Source organism: Lonchura striata, chromosome 37 (genome assembly GCF_050655825.1).
Source record: "Lonchura striata isolate lonStrDom1 chromosome 37, ASM5065582v1, whole genome shotgun sequence".
Taxonomy (NCBI): Eukaryota; Metazoa; Chordata; class Aves; order Passeriformes; family Estrildidae; genus Lonchura; species Lonchura striata.
The window spans coordinates 16,179,862-16,198,554 of NC_140739.1; positions in this window are offsets into that span (position 1 = coordinate 16,179,862).

An 18,693-nucleotide genomic window follows, 5' to 3' on the forward strand; every position below is an offset into this window, starting at 1 on the left:
AGTTTTCTTTCCCAGGGAAAATGGAAAAAGGATGTGCCCAGGGGCCCCTGGCCCTGGGCTGGGGCCTCACTACAAAAAATCCTTATATCGAAGGATGGACCCCACACCGAAGTTGTCCCCACCTCAAACTTGTGCTGCCCTGATAGACCCAAGGGAGCCCTACAAACTGACATCAGGAACCTGGACTGCTGAGTTTTCATTCCCAGGGAAAATGGAAAAAGGATGTGCCCAGGGGCCCGTGGCCCTGGGCGCCTTGCCCTGACTGCAAAAAATCCTTATATCGAAGGATGGAGCCCACACCGAAGCTGTCCCCACCTCAAACTTGTGCTGCCCTGATAGACCCAAGGGAGCCCTACAAACTGACATCAGGAACCTGGACTGCTGAGTTTTCTTTCCCAGGGAAAATGAAAAAGGGTATGCCCAGGGGCCCCTGGCCCTGACTGCAAAAAATCCTTATATCGAAAGATGGAGCCCACACCGAAGTGGTCCCCACCTCAAAATTGTACTGCCCTGATAGACCCAAGGGAGCACTACAAACTGACATCAGGAACCTGGACTGCTGAGTTTTCTTTCCCAGGGAAAATGGAAAAAGGATGTGCCCAGGGGCCCCTGGTCCTGGGCTGGGGCCTCACTACAAAAAATCCTTATATCGAAGGATGGACCCCACACCGAAGTTGTCTCCACCTCAAACTTGTGCTGCCCTGATAGACCCAAGGGAGCCCTACAAACTGACATCAGGAACCTGGACTGCTGAGTTTTCTTTCCCAGGGAAAAAGGAAAAAGGGTGTGCCCAGGGGCCCCTGGCCCTGACTGAAAAAAATCCTTATATCGAAGGATGGACCCCACACCGAAGTTGTCCCCACCTCAAACTTGTGCTGCCCTGATACACCCAAGGGAGCCCTACAAACTGACATCAGGAACCTGGACTGCTGAGTTTTCTTTCCCAGGGAAAATGGAAAAAGGATGTGCCCAGGGGCCCCTGGCCCTGACTGCAAAAAATCCTTATATCGAAGGATGGACCCCACACCGAAGTGGTCCCCACCTCAAACTTGTGCTGCCTTGATAGACCCAAGGGAGCCCTACAAACTGACATCAGTAACCTGGACTGCTGAGTTTTCTTTCCCAGGGAAAATGGAAAAAGGATGTGCCCAGGGGTCCCTGGCCCTGACTGTAAAAAATCCTTATATCGAAGGATGGACCCCGCACCGAAGTTGTCCCCACCTCAAACTTGTGCTGCCCTGATAGACCCAAGGGAGCCCTACAAACTGACATCAGGAACCTGGACTGCTGAGTTTTCTTTCCCAGGGAAAAAGGAAAAAGGATGTGCCCAGGGGCCCCTGGCCCTGGGCCCCTGGCCCCGACTGCAAAAAATCCTTATATCGAAGGATGGACCCCACACCGAAGTTGTCCCCACCTCAAACTTGTGCTGCCCTGATAGACCCAAGGGAGCCCTACAAACTGACATCAGGAACCTGGACTGCTGAGTTTTCTTTCCCAGGGAAAATGGAAAAAGGATGTGCCCAGGGGCCCCTGGCCCTGACTGCAAAAAATCCTTATATCGAAGGATGGACCCCACACCGAAGTTGTCCCCACCTCAAACTTGTGCTGCCTTGATAGACCCAAGGGAGCCCTACAAACTGACATCAGGAACCTGGACTGCTGAGTTTTCTTTCCCAGGGAAAATGGAAAAAGGATGTGCCCAGGGGCCCCTGGCCCTGACTGCAAAAAATCCTTATATCGAAGGATGGACCCCACACCGAAGTTGTCCCCACCTCAAACTTGTGCTGCCCTGATAGACCCAAGGGAGCCTTACAAACTGACATCAGGAACCTGGACTGCTGAGTTTTCTTTCCCAGGGAAAATGGAAAAAGGATGTGCCCAGGGGCCCCTGGCCCTGGGCTGGGGCCTCACTACAAAAAATCCTTATATCGAAGGATGGACCCCACACCGAAGTTGTCCCCACCTCAAACTTGTGCTGCCCTGATAGACCCAAGGGAGCCTTACAAACTGACATCAGGAACCTGGACTGCTGAGTTCTCTTTCCCAGAGAAAATGGAAAAAGGATACGCCCAGGGGCCCCAGGCCCTGGGCTGGGGCCTCACTACAAAAAATCCTTATATCGAAGGATGGACCCCACACCAAAGTTGTCCCCACCTCAAACTTGTGCTGCCCTGATAGACCCCAGGGAGCCCTACAAACTGACATCAGGAACCTGGACTGCTGAGTTTTCTTTCCCAGGGAAAATGGAAAAAGGATGTGCCCAGGGGCCCCTGGCCCTGGGCTGGGGCCTCACTACAAAAAATCCTTATATCGAAGGATGGACCCCACACCGAAGTTGTCCCCACCTCAAACTTGTGCTGCCCTGATAGACCCAAGGGAGCCCTACAAACTGACATCAGGAACATGGACTGCTGAGTTTTCTTTCCCAGAGAAAATGGAAAAAGGATATGCCCAGGGGCCCCTGGCCCTGACTGCAAAAAATCCTTATATCGAAGGATGGAGCCCAGACCGAAGTTGTCCCCACCTCAAAATTGTACTGCCCTGATAGACCGAAGGGAGCACTACAAACTGACATCAGGAACCTGGACTGCTGAGTTTTCTTTCCCAGGGAAAATGGAAAAAGGATGTGCCCAGGGGCCCCTGGCCCTGACTGCAAAATATCCTTATATCGAAGGTTGGACCCCACATCAAAGTTGTCCCCACCTCAAACTTGTGCTGCCCTGATAGACCCAAGGGAGCCCTACAAACTGACATCAGGAACCTGGACTGCTGAGTTTTCTTTCCCAGGGAAAATGGAAAAAGGATGTGCCCAGGGTGCCCTGGCCATGGGCTGGGGCCACACTGCAAAGAATCCTTATATCGAAGGATGGAGCCCACACCGAAGTTGTCCCCACCTCAAACTTGTGCTGCCCTCATAGACCCAAGGGAGCCCTACAAACTGACATCAGGAACCTGGACTGCTGAGTTTTCTTTCCCAGGGAAAATGGAAAAAGGATGTGCCCAGGGGCCCCTGGCCCTGACTGCAAAAAATCCTTATATCGAAGGATGGACCCCACACCGAAGTTGTCCCCACCTCAAACTTGTGCTGCCCTGATAGACCCAAGGGAGCCCTACAAACTGACATCAGGAACCTGGACTGCTGAGTTTTCTTTCCCAGGGAAAATGGAAAAAGGATGTGCCCAGGGGCCCCTGGACCTGGGCTGGGGCCTCACTGCAAAGAATCCTTATATCGAAGGATGGACCCCACACCAAAGTTGTCCCCACCTCAATCTTGTGCTACCCTGATAGACCCAAGGGAGCCCTACAAACTGACATCAGGAACCTGGACTGCTGAGTTTTCTTTCCCAGGGAAAATGGAAAAAGGATGTGCCCAGGGGCCCCTGGCCCTGGGCTGGGGCCTCACTACAAAAAATCCTTATATCGAAGGATGGACCCCACACCGAAGTTGTCCCCACCTCAAACTTGTGCTGCCCTGATAGACCCAAGGGAGCCTTACAAACTGACATCAGGAACCTGGACTGCTGAGTTCTCTTTCCCAGAGAAAATGGAAAAAGGATACGCCCAGGGGCCCCAGGCCCTGGGCTGGGGCCTCACTACAAAAAATCCTTATATCGAAGGATGGACCCCACACCAAAGTTGTCCCCACCTCAAACTTGTGCTGCCCTCATAGACCCAAGGGAGCCCTACAAACTGACATCAGGAACCTGGACTGCTGAGTTTTCTTTCCCAGGGAAAATGGAAAAAGGATATGCCCAGGGGCCCCTGGCCCTGACTGCAAAAAATCCTTATATCGAAGGATGGACCCCACACCGAAATTGTCCCCACCTCAAACATGTGCTGCCCTGATAGACCCCAGGGAGCCCTACAAACTGACATCAGGAACCTGGACTGCTGAGTTTTCTTTCCCAGGGAAAATGGAAAAAGGATGTGCCCAGGGGCCCCTGGCCCTGGGCTGGGGCCTCACTACAAAAAATCCTTATATCGAAGGATGGACCCCACACCGAAGTTGTCCCCACCTCAAACTTGTGCTGCCCTGATAGACCCAAGGGAGCCCTACAAACTGACATCAGGAACATGGACTGCTGAGTTTTCTTTCCCAGAGAAAATGGAAAAAGGATAGGCCCAGGGGCCCCAGGCCCTGGGCTGGGGCCTCACTACAAAAAATCCATATATCGAAGGATGGACCCCACACCAAAGTTGTCCCCACCTCAAACTTGTGCTGCCCTGATAGACCCAAGGGAGCCCTACAAACTGACATCAGGAACCTGGACTGCTGAGTTTTCTTTCCCAGGGAAAATGGAAAAAGGATGTGCCCAGGGGCCCCTGGCCCTGTGCAGAGACCTCACGGCAAAAAATCCTTATATCGAAGGATGGAGCCCACACCAAAATTGTCCCCACCTCAAACTTGTGCTGCCCTGATAGACCCAAGGGAGCCCTACAAACTGACATCAGGAACCTGGACTGCTGAGTTTTCTTTCCCAGGGAAAATGGAAAAAGGATATGCCCAGGGGCCCCTGGCCCTGACTGCAAAAAATCCTTATATCGAAGGATGGAGCCCAGACCGAAGTTGTCCCCACCTCAAAATTGTACTGCCCTGATAGACCGAAGGGAGCACTACAAACTGACATCAGGAACCTGGACTGCTGAGTTTTCTTTCCCAGGGAAAATGGAAAAAGGATGTGCCCAGGGGCCCCTGGCCCTGACTGCAAAATATCCTTATATCGAAGGTTGGACCCCACATCAAAGTTGTCCCCACCTCAAACTTGTGCTGCCCTGATAGACCCAAGGGAGCCCTACAAACTGACATCAGGAACCTGGACTGCTGAGTTTTCTTTCCCAGGGAAAATGGAAAAAGGATGTGCCCAGGGTGCCCTGGCCATGGGCTGGGGCCACACTGCAAAGAATCCTTATATCGAAGGATGGAGCCCACACCGAAGATGTCCCCACCTCAAACTTGTGCTGCCCTGATACACCCAAGGGAGCCCTACAAACTGACATCAGGAACCTGGACTGCTGAGTTTTCTTTCCCAGGGAAAATGGAAAAAGGATGTGCCCAGGGGCCCCTGGCCCTGACTGCAAAAAATCCTTATATCGAAGGATGGACCCCACACCGAAGTTGTCCCCACCTCAAACTTGTGCTGCCCTGATAGACCCAAGGGAGCCCTACAAACTGACATCAGGAACCTGGACTGCTGAGTTTTCTTTCCCAGGGAAAATGGAAAAAGGATGTGCCCAGGGGCCCGTGGCCCTGGGCCCCTGGCCCTGACTGCAAAAAATCCTTATATCGAAGGATGGACCCCACACCGAAGTTGTCCCCACCTCAAACTTGTGCTGCCCTGATACACCCAAGGGAGCCCTACAAACTGACATCAGGAACCTGGACTGCTGAGTTTTCTTTCCCAGGGAAAATGGAAAAAGGATGTGCCCAGGGGCCCCTGGCCCTGACTGCAAAAAATCTTTATATCGAAGGATGGACCCCACACCGAAGTTGTCCCCACCTCAAACTTGTGCTGCCCTGATAGACCCAAGGGAGCCCTACAAACTGACATCAGGAACCTGGACTGCTGAGTTTTCTTTCCCAGGGAAAATGGAAAAAGGATGTGCCCAGGGGCCCCTGGCCCTGGGCTGGGGCCTCACTACAAAAAATCCTTATATCGAAGGATGGACCCCACACCGAAGTGGTCCCCACCTCAAACTTGTGCTGCCCTGATAGACCCAAGGGAGCCCTACAAACTGACATCAGGAACCTGGACTGCTGAGTTTTCTTTCCCAGGGAAAATGGAAAAAGGATGTGCCCAGGGGCCCCTGGCCCTGGGCCCCATACCCTGACTGCAAAAAATCCTTATATCGAAGGATGGACCCCACACCGAAGTTGTCCCCACCTCAAACTTGTGCTGCCCTGATAGACCCAAGGGAGCCCTACAAACTGACATCAGGAACCTGGACTGCTGAGTTTTCTTTCCCAGGGAAAATGGAAAAAGGATGTGCCCAGGGGCCCCTGGCCCTGTGCAGGGACCTCACGGCAAAAAATCCTTATATCGAAGGATGGAGCCCACACCGAAGTTGTCCCCACCTCAAAATTGTACTGCCCTGATAGACCCAAGGGAGCACTACAAACTGACATCAGGAACCTGGACTGCTGAGTTTTCTTTCCCAGGGAAAATGGAAAAAGGATGTGCCCAGGGGCCCCTGGCCCTGACTGCAAAAAATCCTTATATCGAAGGTTGGACCCCACATCAAAGTTGTCCCCACCTCAAACTTGTGCTGCCCTGATAGACCCAAGGGAGCCCTACAAACTGACATCAGGAACCTGGACTGCTGAGTTTTCTTTCCCAGGGAAAATGGAAAAAGGATGTGCCCAGGGGCCCCTGCCATGGGCTGGGGCCACACTGCAAAGAATCCTTATATCGAAGGATGGAGCCCACACCGAAGTTGTCCCCACCTCAAACTTGTGCTGCCCTCATAGACCCAAGGGAGCCCTACAAACTGACATCAGGAACCTGGACTGCTGAGTTTTCTTTCCCAGGGAAAATGGAAAAAGGATGTGCCCAGGGGCCCCTGGCCCTGACTTCAAAAAATCCTTATATCGAAGGATGGACCCCACACCGAAGTTGTCCCCACCTCAAACTTGTGCTGCCCTGATAGACCCAAGGGAGCCCTACAAACTGAGATCAGGAACCTGGACTGCTGAGTTTTCTTTCCCAGGGAAAATGGAAAAAGGATGTGCCCAGTGGCCCGTGGCCCTGGGCCCCTGGCCCTGACTGCAAAAAATCCTTATATCGAAGGATGGACCCCACACCGAAGTTGTCCCCACCTCAAACTTGTGCTGCCCTGATAGACCCAAGGGAGCCCTACAAACTGACATCAGGAACCTGGACTGCTGAGTTTTCTTTCCCAGGGAAAATGGAAAAAGGGTGTGCCCAGGGGCCCCTGGCCCGGACTGCAAAAAATCCTTATATCGAAAGATGGAGCCCACACCGAAGTTGTCCCCACCTCAAACTTGTACTGCCCTGATAGACCCAAGGGAGCACTACAAACTGACATCAGGAACCTGGACTGCTGAGTTTTCTTTCCCAGGGAAAATGGAAAAAGGATGTGCCCAGGGGCCCCTGGCCCTGACTGCAAAAAATCCTTATATCGAAGGATGGACCCCACATCAAAATTGTCCCCACCTCAAACTTGTGCTGCCCAGAAAGACCCAAGGGAGCCCTACAAACTGACATCAGGAACCTGGACTGCTGAGTTTTCTTTCCCAGGGAAAATGGAAAAAGGATGTGCCCAGGGGCCCCTGGCCATGGGCTGGGGCCACACTGCAAAGAATCCTTATATCGAAGGATGGACCCCACACCGAAGTTGTCCCCACCTCAAACTTGTGCTGCCCTGATAGACCCAAGGGAGCCCTACAAACTGACATCAGGAACCTGGACTGCTGAGTTTTCTTTCCCAGGGAAAATGGAAAAAGGATGTGCCCAGGGGCCCCTGGCCCTGGGCTGGGGCCTCACTACAAAAAATCCTTATATCGAATGATGGAACCCACACCGAAGTTGTCTCCACCTCAAACTTGTGCTGCCCTGATAGACCCAAGGGAGCCCTACAAACTGACATCAGGAACCTGGACTGCTGAGTTTTCTTTCCCAGGGAAAAAGGAAAAAGGATATGCCCAGGGGCCCCTGACCCTGACTGCAAAAAATCCTTATATCGAAGGATGGAGCCCACACCGAAGTTGTCCCCACCTCAAACTTGTGCTGCCCTGATACACCCAAGGGAGCCCTACAAACTGACATCAGGGACCTAGACTGCTGAGTTTTCTCTCCCAGGGAAAATGGAAAAAGGATATGCCCAGGGGCCCCTGACCCTGACTGCAAAAAATCCTTATATCGAAGGATGGAGCCCACACCGAAGTTGTCCCCACCTCAAACTTGTGCTGCCCTAAGAGACCTAAGGGAGCCCTACAAACTGACATCAGGAACCTGGACTGCTGAGTTTTCTTTCCCAGGGAAAATGGAAAAAGGATGTGCCCAGGGGCCCCTGGCCCTGACTGCAAAAAATCCTTATATCGAAGGATGGACCCCACACCAAAGTTGGCCCCACCTCAAACTTGTGCTGCCCTGATAGACCCAAGGCAGCCCTACAAACTGACATCAGGGACCTAGACAGCTGAGTTTTCTTTCCCAGGGAAAATGGAAAAAGGATATGCCCAGGGGCCCCTGACCCTGACTGCAAAAAATCCTTATATCGAAGGATGGACCCCACACCAAAGTTGTCCCCACCTCAAACTTGTGCTGCCCTGATAGACCCAAGGGAGCCCTACAAACTGACATCAGGAACCTGGACTGCTGAGTTTTCTTTCCCAGGGAAAATGGAAAAAGGATGTGCCCAGGGGCCCCTGGCCCTGGGCCCCATACCCTGACTGCAAAAAATCCTTATATCGAAGGATGGACCCCACACCGAAGTTGTCCCCACCTCAAACTTGTGCTGCCCTGATAGACCCAAGGGAGCCCTACAAACTGACATCAGGAACCTGGACTGCTGAGTTTTCTTTCCCAGGGAAAATGGAAAAAGGATGTGCCCAGGGGCCCCTGGCCCTGTGCAGGGACCTCACGGCAAAAAATCCTTATATCGAAGGATGGAGCCCACACCGAAGTTGTCCCCACCTCAAACTTGTGCTGCCCTGATAGACCCAAGGGAGCCCTACAAACTGACATCAGGAACCTGGACTGCTGAGTTTTCTTTCCCAGGGAAAATGGAAAAAGGATGTGCCCAGGGGCCCCTGGCCATGGGCTGGGGCCACACTGCAAAGAATCCTTATATCGAAGGATGGAGCCCACACCGAAGTTGTCCCCACCTCAAACTTGTGCTGCCCTGATAGACCCAAGGGAGCCCTACAAACTGACATCAGGAACCTGGACTGCTGAGTTTTCTTTCCCAGGGAAAATGGAAAAAGGATGTGCCCAGGGGCCCCTGACCCTGACTGCAAAAAATCCTTATATCGAAGGATGGACCCCACACCGAAGTTGTCCCCACCTCAAAATTGTGCTGCCCTGATAGACCCAAGGGAGCCCTACAAACTGACATCAGGAACCTGGACTGCTGAGTTTTCTTTCCCAGGGAAAATGGAAAAAGGATGTGCCCAGGGGCCCCAGGCTTGAGTGCAAAAAATCCTTATATCGAAGGATGGACCCCACACCGAAGTTGTCCCCACCTCAAACTTGTGCTGCCCTAATAGACCCAAGGGAGCCCTACAAACTGACATCAGGAACCTGGACTGCTGAGTTTTCTTTCCCATAGAAAATGGAAAAAGGATGTGCCCAGGGGCCCCTGGCCCTGACTGCAAAAAATCCTTATATCGAAGGATGGACCCCACACCAAAGTTGGCCCCACCTCAAACTTGTGCTGCCCTGATAGACCCAAGGCAGCCCTACAAACTGACATCAGGGACCTAGACAGCTGAGTTTTCTTTCCCAGGGAAAATGGAAAAAGGATATGCCCAGGGGCCCCTGACCCTCACTGCAAAAAATCCTTATATCGAAGGATGGACCCCACACCGAAGTTGTCCCCACCTCAAACTTGTGCTGCCCTGATAGACCCAAGAGAGCCCTACAAACTGACATCAGGAACCTGGACTGCTGAGTTTTCTTTCCCAGGGAAAATGGAAAAAGGATGTGCCCAGGGGCCCCTGGTCCTGGGCCCTATACCCTGACTGCAAAGAATACTTATATCGAAGGATGGACCCCACACCGAAGTTGTCCCCACCTCAAACTTGTGCTGCCCTGATAGACCCAAGGGAGCCCTACAAACTGACATCAGGAACCTGGACTGCTGAGTTTTCTTTCCCAGGGAAAATGGAAAAAGGATGTGCCCAGGGGCCCATGGCCCTGTGCAGGGACCTCACGGCAAAAAATCCTTATATAGAAGGATGGAGCCCACACCAAAATTGTCCCCACCTCAAACTTGTGCTGCCCTGAGAGACCCAAGGGAGCCCTACAAACTGACATCAGGAACCTGGACTGCTGAGTTTTCTTTCCCAGGGAAAATGGAAAAAGGATGTGCCCAGGGGCCCGTGGCCCTGGGCCCCTGGCCCTGACTGCAAAAAATCCTTATATCGAAGGATGGACCCCACACCGAAGTTGTCCCCACCTCAAACTTGTGCTGCCCCAATAGAACCAAGGGAGCCCTACAAACTGACATCAGGAACCTGGACTGCTGAGTTTTCTTTCCCAGGGAAAATGGAAAAAGGATGTGCCCAGGGGCCCCTGGCCCTGACTGCAAAAAATCGTTATATCGAAGGATGGAGCCCAGACCGAAGTTGTCCCCAGCTCAAAATTGTACTGCCCTGATAGACCCAAGGGAGCCCTACAAACTGACATCAGGAACCTGGACTGCTGAGTTTTCTTTCCCAGGGAAAATGGAAAAAGGATGTGCCCAGGGGCCCCTGTCCATGGACAGGGACCTCACGGCAAAAAATCCTTATATTGAAGGATGGACCCCACACCAAAGTTGTCCCCACCTCAAACTTGTGCTGCCCTGATAGACCCAAGGGAGCCCTACAAACTGACATCAGGAACCTGGACTGCTGAGTTTTCTTTCCCAGGGAAAATGGAAAAAGGATATGCCCAGGGGCCCCTGACCCTGACTGCAAAAAATCCTTATATCGAAGGATGGACCCCACACCGAAGTTGTCCCCACCTCAAACTTGTGCTGCCCTAAGAGACCTAAGGGAGCCCTACAAACTGACATCAGGAACCTGGACTGCTGAGTTTTCTTTCCCAGGGAAAATGGAAAAAGGATGTGCCCAGGGGCCCCTGGCCCTGACTGCAAAAAATCCTTATATCGAAGGATGGACCCCACACCAAAGTTTTCCCCACCTCAAACTTGTGCTGCCCTGATAGACCCAAGGCAGCCCTACAAACTGACATCAGGGACCTAGACAGCTGAGTTTTCTTTCCCAGGGAAAATGGAAAAAGGATATGCCCAGGGGCCCCTGACCCTGACTGCAAAAAATCCTTATATCGAAGGATGGACCCCACACCAAAGTTGTCCCCACCTCAAACTTGTGCTGCCCTGATAGACCCAAGGGAGCCCTACAAACTGACATCAGGAACCTGGACTGCTGAGTTTTCTTTCCCAGGGAAAATGGAAAAAGGATGTGCCCAGGGGCCCCTGGCCCTGGGCCCCATACCCTGACTGCAAAAAATCCTTATATCGAAGGATGGACCCCACACCGAAGTTGTCCCCACCTCAAACTTGTGCTGCCCTGATAGACCCAAGGGAGCCCTACAAACTGACATCAGGAACCTGGACTGCTGAGTTTTCTTTCCCAGGGAAAATGGAAAAAGGATGTGCCCAGGGGCCCCTGGCCCTGTGCAGGGACCTCACGGCAAAAAATCCTTATATCGAAGGATGGAGCCCACACCGAAGTTGTCCCCACCTCAAACTTGTGCTGCCCTGATAGACCCAAGGGAGCCCTACAAACTGACATCAGGAACCTGGACTGCTGAGTTTTCTTTCCCAGGGAAAATGGAAAAAGGATGTGCCCAGGGGCCCCTGGCCATGGGCTGGGGCCACACTGCAAAGAATCCTTATATCGAAGGATGGAGCCCACACCGAAGTTGTCCCCACCTCAAACTTGTGCTGCCCTCATAGACCCAAGGGAGCCCTACAAACTGACATCAGGAACCTGGACTGCTGAGTTTTCTTTCCCAGGGAAAATGGAAAAAGGGTGTGCCCAGGGGCCCCTGGCCCTGACTGAAAAAAATCCTTATATCGAAGGATGGACCCCACACGGAAGTTGTCCCCACCTCAAACTTGTGCTGCCCTGATAGACCCAAGGGAGCCCTACAAACTGACATCAGGAACCTGGACTGCTGAGTTTTCTTTCCCAGGGAAAATGGAAAAAGGATGTGCCCAGGGGGCCCTGGCCATGGGCTGGGGCCACACTGCAAAGAATCCTTATATCGAAGGATGGACCCCACACCGAAGTTGTCCCCACCTCAAACTTGTGCTGCCCTGATAGACCCAAGGGAGCCCTACAAACTGACATCAGGAACCTGGACTGCTGAGTTTTCTTTCCCAGGGAAAATGGAAAAAGGATGTGCCCAGGGGCCCCTGGTCCTGGGCTGGGGCCTCACTACAAAAAATCCTTATATCGAATGATGGAACCCACACCGAAGTTGTCTCCACCTCAAACTTGTGCTGCCCTGATAGACCCAAGGGAGCCCTACAAACTGACATCAGGAACCTGGACTGCTGAGTTTCCTTCCCAGGGAAAAAGGAAAAAGGGTGCGCCCAGGGGCCCTTGGCCCTGGGCCCCTGGCCCTGACTGCAAAAAATCCTTATATCGAAGGATGGAGCCCAGACCGAAGTTGTCCCCACCTCAAAATTGTACTGCCCTGATAGACCCAAGGGAGCACTACAAACTGACATCAGGAACCTGGACTGCTGAGTTTTCTTTCCCAGGGAAAATGGCCAAAGGATGTGCCCAGGGGCCCCTGGCCCTGACTGCAAAAAATCCTTATATCGAAGGTTGGACCCCACATCAAAGTTGTCCCCACCTCAAACTTGTGCTGCCCTGATACACCCAAGGGAGCCCTACAAACTGACATCAGGAACCTGGACTGCTGAGTTTTCTTTCCCAGGGAAAATGGAAAAAGGATGTGCCCAGGGGCCCCTGACCCTGACTGCAAAAAATCCTTATATCGAAGGATGGACCCCACACCGAAGTTGTCCCCACCTCAAACTTGTGCTGCCCTGATAGACCCAAGGGAGCCCTACAAACTGACATCAGGAACCTGGACTGCTGAGTTTTCTTTCCCAGGGAAAATGGAAAAAGGATGTGCCCAGGGGCCCCAGGCCCTGAGTGCAAAAAATCCTTATATCGAAGGATGGACCCCACACCGAAGTTGTCCCCACCTCAAACTTGTGCTGCCCTAATAGACCCAAGGGAGCCCTACAAACTGACATCAGGAACCTGGACTGCTGAGTTTTCTTTCCCAGGGAAAATGGAAAAAGGATGTGCCCAGGGGCCCCTGGCCCTGACTGCAAAAAATCCTTATATCGAAGGATGGACCCCACACCAAAGTTGGCCCCACCTCAAACTTGTGCTGCCCTGATAGACCCAAGGCAGCCCTACAAACTGACATCAGGGACCTAGACAGCTGAGTTTTCTTTCCCAGGGAAAATGGAAAAAGGATATGCCCAGGGGCCCCTGACCCTGACTGCAAAAAATCCTTATATCGAAGGATGGACCCCACACCGAAGTTGTCCCCACCTCAAACTTGTGCTGCCCTGATAGACCCAAGGGAGCCCTACAAACTGACATCAGGAACCTGGACTGCTGAGTTTTCTTTCCCAGGGAAAATGGAAAAAGGATGTGCCCAGGGGCCCATGGCCCTGTGCAGGGACCTCACGGCAAAAAATCCTTATATAGAAGGATGGAGCCCACACCAAAATTGTCCCCACCTAAACTTGTGCTGCCCTGAGAGACCCAAGGGAGCCCTACAAACTGACATCAGGAACCTGGACTGCTGAGTTTTCTTTCCCAGGGAAAATGGAAAAAGGATGTGCCCAGGGGCCCGTGGCCCTGGGCCCCTGGCCCTGACTGCAAAAAATCCTTATATCGAAGGATGGACCCCACACCGAAGTTGTCCCCACCTCAAACTTGTGCTGCCCCAATAGAACCAAGGGAGCCCTACAAACTGACATCAGGAACCTGGACTGCTGAGTTTTCTTTCCCAGGGAAAATGGAAAAAGGATGTGCCCAGGGGCCCCTGTCCATGGACAGGGACCTCACGGCAAAAAATCCTTATATTGAAGGATGGACCCCACACCAAAGTTGTCCCCACCTCAAACTTGTGCTGCCCTGATAGACCCAAGGGAGCCCTACAAACTGACATCAGGGACCTAGACAGCTGAGTTTTCTTTCCCAGGGAAAATGGAAAAAGGATATGCCCAGGGGCCCCTGACCCTGACTGCAAAAAATCCTTATATCGAAGGATGGACCCCACACCAAAGTTGTCCCCACCTCAAACTTGTGCTGCCCTGATAGACCCAAGGGAGCCCTACAAACTGACATCAGGAACCTGGACTGCTGAGTTTTCTTTCCCAGGGAAAATGGAAAAAGGATGTGCCCAGGGGCCCCTGGCCCTGGGCCCCATACCCTGACTGCAAAAAATCCTTATATCGAAGGATGGACCCCACACCGAAGTTGTCCCCACCTCAAACTTGTGCTGCCCTGATAGACCCAAGGGAGCCCTACAAACTGACATCAGGAACCTGGACTGCTGAGTTTTCTTTCCCAGGGAAAATGGAAAAAGGATGTGCCCAGGGGCCCCTGGCCCTGTGCAGGGACCTCACGGCAAAAAATCCTTATATCGAAGGATGGAGCCCACACCGAAGTTGTCCCCACCTCAAACTTGTGCTGCCCTGATAGACCCAAGGGAGCCCTACAAACTGACATCAGGAACCTGGACTGCTGAGTTTTCTTTCCCAGGGAAAATGGAAAAAGGATGTGCCCAGGGGCCCCTGGCCATGGGCTGGGGCCACACTGCAAAGAATCCTTATATCGAAGGATGGAGCCCACACCGAAGTTGTCCCCACCTCAAACTTGTGCTGCCCTGATAGACCCAAGGGAGCCCTACAAACTGACATCAGGAACCTGGACTGCTGAGTTTTCTTTCCCAGGGAAAATGGAAAAAGGATGTGCCCAGGGGCCCCTGACCCTGACTGCAAAAAATCCTTATATCGAAGGATGGACCCCACACCGAAGTTGTCCCCACCTCAAACTTGTGCTGCCCTGATAGACCCAAGGGAGCCCTACAAACTGACATCAGGAACCTGGACTGCTGAGTTTTCTTTCCCAGGGAAAATGGAAAAAGGATGTGCCCAGGGGCCCCAGGCCCTGACTGCAAAAAATCCTTATATCGAAGGATGGACCCCACACCGAAGTTGTCCCCACCTCAAACTTGTGCTGCCCTAATAGACCCAAGGGAGCCCTACAAACTGACATCAGGAACCTGGACTGCTGAGTTTTCTTTCCCAGAGAAAATGGAAAAAGGATGTGCCCAGGGGCCCCTGGCCCTGACTGCAAAAAATCCTTATATCGAAGGATGGACCCCACACCAAAGTTGGCCCCACCTCAAACTTGTGCTGCCCTGATAGACCCAAGGCAGCCCTACAAACTGACATCAGGGACCTAGACAGCTGAGTTTTCTTTCCCAGGGAAAATGGAAAAAGGATATGCCCAGGGGCCCCTGACCCTCACTGCAAAAAATCCTTATATCGAAGGATGGACCCCACACCGAAGTTGTCCCCACCTCAAACTTGTGCTGCCCTGATAGACCCAAGAGAGCCCTACAAACTGACATCAGGAACCTGGACTGCTGAGTTTTCTTTCCCAGGGAAAATGGAAAAAGGATGTGCCCAGGGGCCCCTGGCCCTGGGCCCTATACCCTGACTGCAAAGAATACTTATATCGAAGGATGGACCCCACACCGAAGTTGTCCCCACCTCAAACTTGTGCTGCCCTGATAGACCCAAGGGAGCCCTACAAACTGACATCAGGAACCTGGACTGCTGAGTTTTCTTTCCCAGGGAAAATGGAAAAAGGATGTGCCCAGGGGCCCATGGCCCTGTGCAGGGACCTCACGGCAAAAAATCCTTATATAGAAGGATGGAGCCCACACCAAAATTGTCCCCACCTCAAACTTGTGCTGCCCTGAGAGACCCAAGGGAGCCCTACAAACTGACATCAGGAACCTGGACTGCTGAGTTTTCTTTCCCAGGGAAAATGGAAAAAGGATGTGCCCAGGGGCCCGTGGCCCTGGGCCCCTGGCCCTGACTGCAAAAAATCCTTATATCGAAGGATGGACCCCACACCGAAGTTGTCCCCACCTCAAACTTGTGCTGCCCTGATAGACCCAAGAGAGCCCTACAAACTGACATCAGGAACCTGGACTGCTGAGTTTTCTTTCCCAGGGAAAATGGAAAAAGGATGTGCCCAGGGGCCCCTGGCCCTGGGCCCTATACCCTGACTGCAAAGAATACTTATATCGAAGGATGGACCCCACACCGAAGTTGTCCCCACCTCAAACTTGTGCTGCCCTGATAGACCCAAGGGAGCCCTACAAACTGACATCAGGAACCTGGACTGCTGAGTTTTCTTTCCCAGGGAAAATGGAAAAAGGATGTGCCCAGGGGCCCATGGCCCTGTGCAGGGACCTCACGGCAAAAAATCCTTATATAGAAGGATGGAGCCCACACCAAAATTGTCCCCACCTCAAACTTGTGCTGCCCTGAGAGACCCAAGGGAGCCCTACAAACTGACATCAGGAACCTGGACTGCTGAGTTTTCTTTCCCAGGGAAAATGGAAAAAGGATGTGCCCAGGGGCCCGTGGCCCTGGGCCCCTGGCCCTGACTGCAAAAAATCCTTATATCGAAGGATGGACCCCACACCGAAGTTGTCCCCACCTCAAACTTGTGCTGCCCCAATAGAACCAAGGGAGCCCTACAAACTGACATCAGGAACCTGGACTGCTGAGTTTTCTTTCCCAGGGAAAATGGAAAAAGGATGTGCCCAGGGGCCCCTGGCCCTGACTGCAAAAAATCGTTATATCGAAGGATGGAGCCCAGACCGAAGTTGTCCCCAGCTCAAAATTGTACTGCCCTGATAGACCCAAGGGAGCCCTACAAACTGACATCAGGAACCTGGACTGCTGAGTTTTCTTTCCCAGGGAAAATGGAAAAAGGATGTGCCCAGGGGCCCCTGTCCATGGACAGGGACCTCACGGCAAAAAATCCTTATATTGAAGGATGGACCCCACACCAAAGTTGTCCCCACCTCAAACTTGTGCTGCCCTGATAGACCCAAGGGAGCCCTACAAACTGACATCAGGAACCTGGACTGCTGAGTTTTCTTTCCCAGGGAAAATGGAAAAAGGATATGCCCAGGGGCCCCTGACCCTGACTGCAAAAAATCCTTATATCGAAGGATGGACCCCACACCGAAGTTGTCCCCACCTCAAACTTGTGCTGCCCTAAGAGACCTAAGGGAGCCCTACAAACTGACATCAGGAACCTGGACTGCTGAGTTTTCTTTCCCAGGGAAAATGGAAAAAGGATGTGCCCAGGGGCCCCTGGCCCTGACTGCAAAAAATCCTTATATCGAAGGATGGACCCCACACCAAAGTTGTCCCCACCTCAAACTTGTGCTGCCCTGATAGACCCAAGGCAGCCCTACAAACTGACATCAGGGACCTAGACAGCTGAGTTTTCTTTCCCAGGGAAAATGGAAAAAGGATATGCCCAGGGGCCCCTGACCCTGACTGCAAAAAATCCTTATATCGAAGGATGGACCCCACACCAAAGTTGTCCCCACCTCAAACTTGTGCTGCCCTGATAGACCCAAGGGAGCCCTACAAACTGACATCAGGAACCTGGACTGCTGAGTTTTCTTTCCCAGGGAAAATGGAAAAAGGATGTGCCCAGGGGCCCCTGGCCCTGGGCCCCATACCCTGACTGCAAAAAATCCTTATATCGAAGGATGGACCCCACACCGAAGTTGTCCCCACCTCAAACTTGTGCTGCCCTGATAGACCCAAGGGAGCCCTACAAACTGACATCAGGAACCTGGACTGCTGAGTTTTCTTTCCCAGGGAAAATGGAAAAAGGATGTGCCCAGGGGCCCCTGGCCCTGTGCAGGGACCTCACGGCAAAAAATCCTTATATCGAAGGATGGACCCCACACCGAAGTTGTCCCCACCTCAAACTTGTGCTGCCCTGATAGACCCAAGGGAGCCCTACAAACTGACATCAGGAACCTGGACTGCTGAGTTTTCTTTCCCAGGGAAAATGGAAAAAGGATGTGCCCAGGGGCCCCTGGCCATGGGCTGGGGCCACACTGCAAAGAATCCTTATATCGAAGGATGGAGCCCACACCGAAGTTGTCCCCACCTCAAACTTGTGCTGCCCTCATACACCCAAGGGAGCCCTACAAACAGACATCAGGAACCTGGACTGCTGAGTTTTCTTTCCCAGGGAAAATGGAAAAAGGGTGTGCCCAGGGGCCCCTGGCCCTGACTGAAAAAAATCCTTATATCGAAGGATGGACCCCACACGGAAGTTGTCCCCACCTCAAACTTGTGCTGCCCTGATAGACCCAAGGGAGCCCTACAAACTGACATCAGGAACCTGGACTGCTGAGTTTTCTTTCCCAGGGAAAATGGAAAAAGGATGTGCCCAGGGGGCCCTGGCCATGGGCTGGGGCCACACTGCAAAGAATCCTTATATCGAAGGATGGACCCCACACCGAAGTTGTCCCCACCTCAAACTTGTGCTGCCCTGATAGACCCAAGGGAGCCCTACAAACTGACATCAGGAACCTGGACTGCTGAGTTTTCTTTCCCAGGGAAAATGGAAAAAGGATGTGCCCAGGGGCCCCTGGTCCTGGGCTGGGGCCTCACTACAAAAAATCCTTATATCGAATGATGGAACCCACACCGAAGTTGTCTCCACCTCAAACTTGTGCTGCCCTGATAGACCCAAGGGAGCCCTACAAACTGACATCAGGAACCTGGACTGCTGAGTTTCCTTCCCAGGGAAAAAGGAAAAAGGGTGCGCCCAGGGGCCCTTGGCCCTGGGCCCCTGGCCCTGACTGCAAAAAATCCTTATATCGAAGGATGGAGCCCAGACCGAAGTTG